Genomic DNA, 7,634 nt, shown 5'->3' with positions numbered 1-7,634 from the left:
ATTCCGGACTAGCTTAATTGTCGATAACATTTGGTGGTGTTTATCCGTTCTCTGTGGTTCGACCCCTATGCTTGCCTTATACTCGTATTAGGTTTGTTTAGGTTGTATAAATTGTATTTGATCTAGGTGTAGTCGTTTGACGACGCGATTATTACCTTGTCAAATTGGCGCCGTTGCCGGGGAACGGCTTCCATTACCGTTGTGTTATCTTATTGAGACTAGTCCATTGTATATATTTTTCCTTTGATTTATTTTTGTTCTCTTTGTTTTGTTTTTGTTGATGAAAAATGGCACGTTTTTCTTTTCCTCAATATGATGGTGAGCCTTTTTATGTCTATTTCCATAGACTTGTAGAGTTTTTGAACTATAATGGTTGTAATCCTTGTGAAGCTTGTGAGATTTGTTATTGTGGCATGAATGAACAAACGAGATATGAAGTTGAAAGTAGGTTTAATGGTGAATTTCAAGCATTAACGGTTCATAATGCTTGGAGCTTTTTTGTACGGTTCGCTAAGGATGTACGCAATAGGGCATGTAATGTTGCTAATTTTGATTCTCAATGTGATAATAGTTTTATTGGTGGCATGAATCCCCATGATTTGTCTTGTGATCCTATATGTGAACCTAATACAAGTGATTTCAACTCTTTTTCTCCTATTGTTGATGATGAATCTCATTTGCATGATTATGCCCCCTTTCCCCAATATGATGATGCTCATGTATATAATGTGAATGATCCTCCCTCCTCATCTTCTTGTTCTTACATGGCTCCGAATGATTTCCCTTATGCTCCTAATGAATCCTTTTATGAGGGTAATTCTATGGAAAATTTGAAGGAAGAGAAGATAATGAAGATAATGGAGATGATGGAGAGGTATAACGAGATGAGGGAAGTTGAGAATAGGGAGAGGGAAGTTGAGAATAGGGAGGTGGAAGCTAGAATGAAGATGCTTGAGAGCCAAAATCTCCAATTAGCCAACTCTCAAGAAAATGCCCTTCCTTCTTCTTCTCTTCCCCATATGAGTGAGGATCCCATTAGAGAGCATTCAAGTGATGGTGAAGGAGTAGAGAATGAAGAGAGTGTTGATTTTGAAAATCCTAATTCTCTTTCCCATCTTGATAAGTCTCAAGTGTATGTTTGTGACCCTTCAATCTACGAGTATATAGACTCTTTTGAGGTAATGTCCCACATATTTTTCGAGAGTCATATGAGGACTTATAGATTATTGGATGATTTCATCGAGAACGCTTCTTGGGACTTAGATGAGTTTGAGATGAATCTACCTCCATTCATGCATGATTTTGGGACCTTGGGTTTTGAGATAGTTGAAGGAAAAGTTGTCTATTGTGGTGAAAAGGAGGATAAGGTTGATTCCCTTGGAGTTTTTGAGCTTGAGGGAGGTGTAGATCGTGAGTGCCCTTCGTTTGAGGACTCTATGATTGATTTTCATGCCCTCATTGGCGATGTGAGGCCTTGTGGTGAGGGAGTAGCTACCCCTTTTCCCGTTTCTCATACCCCTTTTTCTCTAAGGTTTGACCACATCCTTTCTTACCCTATTTCTCTCCCTTCCTATCTTAAAGAGCCTATTGGGAAGCCGCCCTCTATGGATGATTTTCATGTCCCTCCTTCCATCATTGTTGAGGATAAGAGGAATTTTGCCAAAAAAAAAAAAAAAATTTTGTGATGAGGATTTGCCTTTTTCCTTTTCTTTCCATTCTTCTTTTCCTTCTTCTACTTCTTACTTTCTTGAGTTTCCTTTCGATCCTTCTTCTTCTTTCTTTTGGCATCTCCCTCTTCACTTACGTGCAATAATTTTGTTGCACGTCCTTATTCCGTCATTTGCCTATTTACACCCCCATGAAATGTGTAGTAGTGCATTTGACAAGCTCTTGCGTGCGTTGAATTATTATTTCCTAGAGCGGTCTCGCTTAGACGTTAAACAAGCCTTTGCGGGAAGTAACCCGTGTTTTATTGCTTTCATTTTCTTTTGTTTTTAGATTAGATTTTCTCTCATGGACGTGTTTGTGTTCCTTGCTAGGTACACAACTTGATATACTCTTGCGCATTGGTGATGATCAAGAATCAAGGAAATGTGCCTCAACTTACCTATCATGTGGAATTCAAGCCTTATTTGTAGAGATTGTGGCTCATATGAGGTTATTTCGGGTTTTTTGTGTGATTTTGCATTTATCCCATATCCGGTAATATCCTTCTTTTCCCTCTCTCTCTTACTTATTGTGACTTGAAGATCATGTGTTGGTAATGTTGGATTAATTTTTCCTTGTTTTCCCCTCCTTGGTTTCATCGTTTATGATTTGAGAGCTTGGTTTCATTCAAGCTTGGGGGAGGGTATTCTATCATGTTTGGTGGGATGTTGATTCATACATGTCATGCACTTGAGTATATGCATTTCCATGTTTTTCATGCTTTTGGAAAATCCAAAAAGATTTTTGTTTACTTCAAGGCAAGTTTAGCAAAATGTGTTTTGTTTGTACTTATTTTGGACATTATATCTTTTGGATTTGTTTACTCTTGAATGCCTTTATTCCTAAGTGGTTAATGTGTGCACGGTTTGAGAGTGTCATTGGTTGACTCTAGGATATTACATGCTAAGGTAGCCGGGTTAAGAACTTTTAGGGCGCCATGAAGCCCTAGTTCGCGGGTATGTGGTAAGATGGTGTTGCTCTCTATAGTGGATTTGGCACCCTTGGTTGGTATTTGCTTAGTTATAATCCCGTGTGAGGTAACATTGTTCTAGCCTTCATCACTTTGTTGTGTGGCGCATTTGGATCCTTAGCTATGCATGTCTTGATCCTTGTTTTGACTTATAGTTCCCAAGATCGTGACCGAAGCACTCTAGGGGAGGAAAAGGGCATTTCTTTCTCATTTTTCTTTATCTTCTTTTTATTTTGTTACAAATTTGATTTTCTATTTTGCATAAACCTACTTGCTAACCAGTTTGAGCCTTATGTTTCCCGCTCTTGTTTAAACCACATTACAAACCTAATGGCCTATGTTTACCAACCTTTTAGTTAGTGAAGCATTGGCATGTGAGGTTTGAGTTTTGAGTTGTTGATCATAGACAAGATGCATTTTGAGATTTGGTTAGAGTTGAGCTTGTAAAGTAATATGCAAATTTATGGAAATCAAATGAAGTTTCAAGAAAAAGCCGTCCAAAGTTAAAAAGGCAAGGACATTGAATAAAGTTAAAAAAAAAAAGAAAAAAAAGTGAAAAAAAAAAAAACAAAAACAACAAAAATATTTTAGTTGGTTTCATTTTCTTCCTTAGTTTAAGCATTGAGGACAATGCTTTGTTCAAGCTTGGGGGGAATTTTGTGTGTTTGTGTTGAATAAGCTTTGGGGAATGGCATTAGTGGTATTTTTGCTTGATATTTAGTGAATTCTTGAGTTATTTTTGAGTGTCGGCCGCACTTTTTGCTTCACTTAGGAAATTTCACCAAATTTTAAATTTTTACCTCGCCTTAACCCTTAGCCTTACGTTACAACCAATGAAAAGACCCTTAGACTCTAGTGGGTTAGGTCAAAAGAACGGTGGAGGGAGATAGACCTCAAACCTATGGAAAGAGTATGCATAGTTGAGACGTCGGGATTACCTTCTCAAAGTTTTTCATTTCTTTATCTTTTTCCGGTTCCTTCGTGGAATCTTGAGAAGCTAGCTTAAGGGTTGATTTGAAGCTAGTAGAGAGAACGTGGCCCGATTGGTTGGGGCTAGGGTGGATTGAGTCCTAAGTAGTTCTCTATGCTTAGCATATGTTATGTTTCAATCAACCATTGACATCTTGGAACGTGCATACATTTGTCCATTTAGAAAGGTTTGCATTCATTAGTACTTGTCCTTATCTCTTGTCCGTATATGAGCTTGTATTTTGCTTTTTCTTTTCGTGTTTCTTTTTCTTTACCTTTGGTTTTTGTTGCCTTGCCTTGGTTTTTGTCAAGAGTTGTGGGTTAAGCTCTTGGGAAACCCTCACGAGACCTCACTCGTCCTCATAGGCGACTTTGGGGTTTTAAGGGCTTGTTGTAGCTAAAAACAACCGTGATTCCTACGACAGTGAGTTAGTGTACATTCTTTCTCCTTGTTTCTACTTTGTTTCTTTTGCTTTCCATAATTTCCTCTTGTTCTCTTTTGCCTTAGCTTTGCTCGAGGACGAGCAAAGGTTTAGCTTGGGGGAATTTGATGAGTGACATTTATGTCACTCCTAGGATAATGTTTATGCCTTGTTTTAGCTTGTCTTAGGGTGTTTTGTAGTTGTTTTGTTCAAATAATGCGTGCATACATGTCTCGATGTATTTTTAATGAAATCGCGTATATTGTTGAATGCTTGCCTTCATTGCGTGTTTGCACCGTTCCCTATACCTTATTGCTTCCCTTAGTGTTTGTGCTTAGGTATTTGAAGTCTTGGATTGCAAAGAAGAAGCCAAGGAAGCATGAGAGAAGAATCGAAGAAAGCAAGGTGCAAGGGCGCAAATAATGTGCGGGCGCGCATCCCTGTGAGAACCCGCGCAAAATTGGCGAAATTGTAGAATCGAGGCAGAAAGTTTTGCGCGGCCTATGCGCGACATGTGCGCGGGCGCACACCCACACCGCGCGGGCGCGCACACCCAAGCACAAGCCGCGCAACCCACAAATGCGCGGGCGCGCAGCTACTTTGCGCGGGCGCGCAGGCTGCTGCGAGGGAGCGCAGGCCGCTGCGAGGGCGCACAGACCGCTGCGAGGGCGCACGCGCGGGCGCACAGCTACCATGCGCGGGCGCACAGATCCTTGCGCGGGCGCACAGCGGGTCCTGTTCAGCGTTTTTGCGCGATTCTTTATATATTGCGAGGCTTGTTTTGTAGAAAGGGGAACTTCATTCTTTTAGATCTTTTTCCCTAGTTTTAGGAGAGCTTCTCTCTCTAGGTTTAGCTTAGGATTAGAGTAGTTTAGAGAGAGAAAGTGAGGGTTTCACCATTGTTGAGCTTGGATTTTGAAGAAGAAGATTGATCATCTTGTTTGTAGACTTTCATCTTCAATCAATGAGAATCTCTAACTCTCTCTCCTCTATTTTTATTGTTTTATTTTGATTATTGTTTTTGTTGTTGGTATTGCTTGTTAATCATGTTGATTCTTGATTATTTGTTGATTAATCTTGTTGTTATCATGATTAGTGAGTAATTTCCCCATTAAGGGGATGGTTGTGGTGTAGTTGGATCTTGAGAATGTTCAAGGGTTTGGAATTGATTTATTGTGATTAAAGTCTTTATATGCTTGATGTTCTTCAATCTACTTGCAAAATGCATGTTGTTAGTTGATTGGGAGTGAATCTTTGCTAACATGAAACGGAAGTTGACTTAGCTAAGTTCATTTATATCGATTGTTATTTGATAGTACCTCCTAGTATATGGTTCTAATGTGGAAACATAGAGGCTATGTTAGGAGAAGCTGATTAGCCCCGGAAGGCGGTTAGATTGGACCTTACTTCGATATTCGAGCATGTTTAGTTCATAATTAATTCAACTCCTATGCCTTTGTTTATGTTCAAGTGAATGCTACTCCTAGACCATTTCCCTTAATGTTTTATTTCTTGTTTTAGCACATTTAGACTTTAGTTATTTTTCTCCTATTCCGGACTAGCTTAATTGTCGATAACATTTGGTGGTGTTTATCCGTTCTCTGTGGTTCGACCCCTATGCTTGCCTTATACTCGTATTAGGTTTGTTTAGGTTGTATAAATTGTATTTGATCTAGGTGTAGTCGTTTGACGACGCGATTATTACCTTGTCACATGCCAACTTTTTATGGTTTTCAGGTTGCCATTGATGTCCAGTATCGTCCTTGGGCTGGGATGACTAATTTTCCCGAGGCCTTGCATCTTTCAGCGCACCGCACTGTTTTGTTTGGTACCGGACGCTTTGTCTGGTATTTGGGGGAGCGTGTCGTTCGTTAGCACAGTGGTGATCGCTTTGTGGTGCCCTTATCTCCATCGGAGTCGATGCTGGACTCGCGCGTGCTTAGGGAGTTGATAAACAGGGGAGAGCGCAACACTTTTACTTGGCAGGAGCTTATGCACATGGAGGGTGATTACGCGCAGGACTTGCTTTCCTCTCTGGCTCCTCCACCCCGCCTTCCTGAGGTATGATTTCTTTTGAGGATTTTTGTCACTAGTCTCTGTTTAAATAGTCGAATAACTTGATTATTCGATCGTATTTTCAAACGACTGTTTGCCCCGTAGGGAGGATTGAGATTCCGCCTCAATCTTTCCGCTACCCAGGGTCGAGTGGTATTATTGAGGACCATATTACTGACGCGCTAGAGGGTTTCAGACAGGCGTAGGAGTCTCTGCCCGAGGTTTTTGAGCCGGTAAGTTTTTGATGTAGTATTCATCCCTTTAACACCGCTAGTTACTGATTTTTCTTTGTTTTGTTCTCAGCCTAACCGCCCGGAGATGATGGGACTCATGAAGCTGGTTGATGCCCTGAAGTACTGCATCATCAAGCTTCGGCGTGGCGCGAGTTGTCGGAGCAGTTCTGGCGATGTTCTTGAGGTATGCTCATTTTTTTTCTACTTCTACCATTTGTTTTATTTTGCATTGTTGACGCCTTTTGATTTTGTATCTTTCAGGAGCAAGGAGGTCCCGCTTGCGCTCGAGGCATAGAGGCTCGGACGAGGAGGAGCCTAGTCGGGGTAGACGATCTCCTGAGGTTCATCGGCATTCTCAGTCTTAGCGGGAGCCTCAGATTACTCAGCCGTTTCAGGAGGCTCAATGGCAGCAACCTTAGTCTTCCCAGCGCTTTCAGGGTCAGGGTCAGAGGCAGCGGCACTCGTTTTCACAGCCTTCACAGCCTGAGTTTAGGCTAGTTTTGACTCCCGTGGATCCTGGCTTATTTTCAGCTCCATCGTCTGGGATTCCTCCACCGGTGTCGGGCTTGTTTTCAGTTCCAGTGTATAGGACGATGCCTCCACCGACGATTCCCATGTCTTTGAGTCAGCCAACACCGTTTGCCAGTTGGACGGGTCCTACTTTGAGTTTGACTGCTGCTGGAGTCACAGGGACTAGTAGGGATACTACTCCCCGTACTCGGATGATGACGGGACTCTTTGGCTCACCGTTCCCGTATTCACAGGCTGGAGATGATACTGATCCTAACTCTTCTAGTTCTGCAGATTTTTGACTGAGGGTCTTTATTTGTACATACTGTGATGACACTTGACGCTGCTTATTTATTATGACTCATTTTGTACATTATTCACAGTTTATGTATTTATTGGTGTGTGTTAGTGTGTGCTTGAGACTCATTGTGTGTGATTGTGTATGTATTAATGACGCGACAAAAAAAAAATAAGTGGAGTAAGTGGAGGGTACCGACCTTCCCCAAAAGAAAAAGAAATAAAAAGACAAGAAGAAAAAATATAAATAAAATGAATAAAATATTAAAATTATAATAAATAAATAAATAAATAAATAAAAATAAAATAATAAAAATAAAATGATAAAAAAAGGTTGAGAATTTTATTGGGAATGAAACTCTCGAAAAACAAAAAAGTAAGCGGTGAAGATAAAATACTAAAAAAAAAAATCCGGATAGATACATGTTAAGATAAAAAAAGAAAACGCGTGGGTGCCGCGACATGGCACTG

The 7,634-nt window shown here is 40.6% G+C and overlaps 1 long non-coding RNA gene across 1 annotated transcript; it reads left to right on the top strand.

Annotated features, from left to right (window-relative positions):
* Positions 1-3,357: 3,357 nt before the first annotated feature.
* Positions 3,358-7,389, top strand: LOC145558519 (uncharacterized). The gene is made up of 4 exons (XR_014092511.1): positions 3,358-6,129; positions 6,229-6,356; positions 6,427-6,540; positions 6,618-7,389. It is a non-coding gene; the product is annotated as an uncharacterized LOC145558519 (long non-coding RNA).
* Positions 7,390-7,634: the final 245 nt, after the last annotated feature.

The sequence above is a fragment of the Chenopodium album genome, chromosome 9 (assembly GCF_948465745.1).
Source record: "Chenopodium album chromosome 9, dcCheAlbu1.1, whole genome shotgun sequence".
NCBI classification, from domain to species: domain Eukaryota; kingdom Viridiplantae; phylum Streptophyta; class Magnoliopsida; order Caryophyllales; family Amaranthaceae; genus Chenopodium; species Chenopodium album.
Note: the sequence above shows the minus strand (reverse complement) of the source record. Positions and strands in the feature narration are given on the sequence as shown.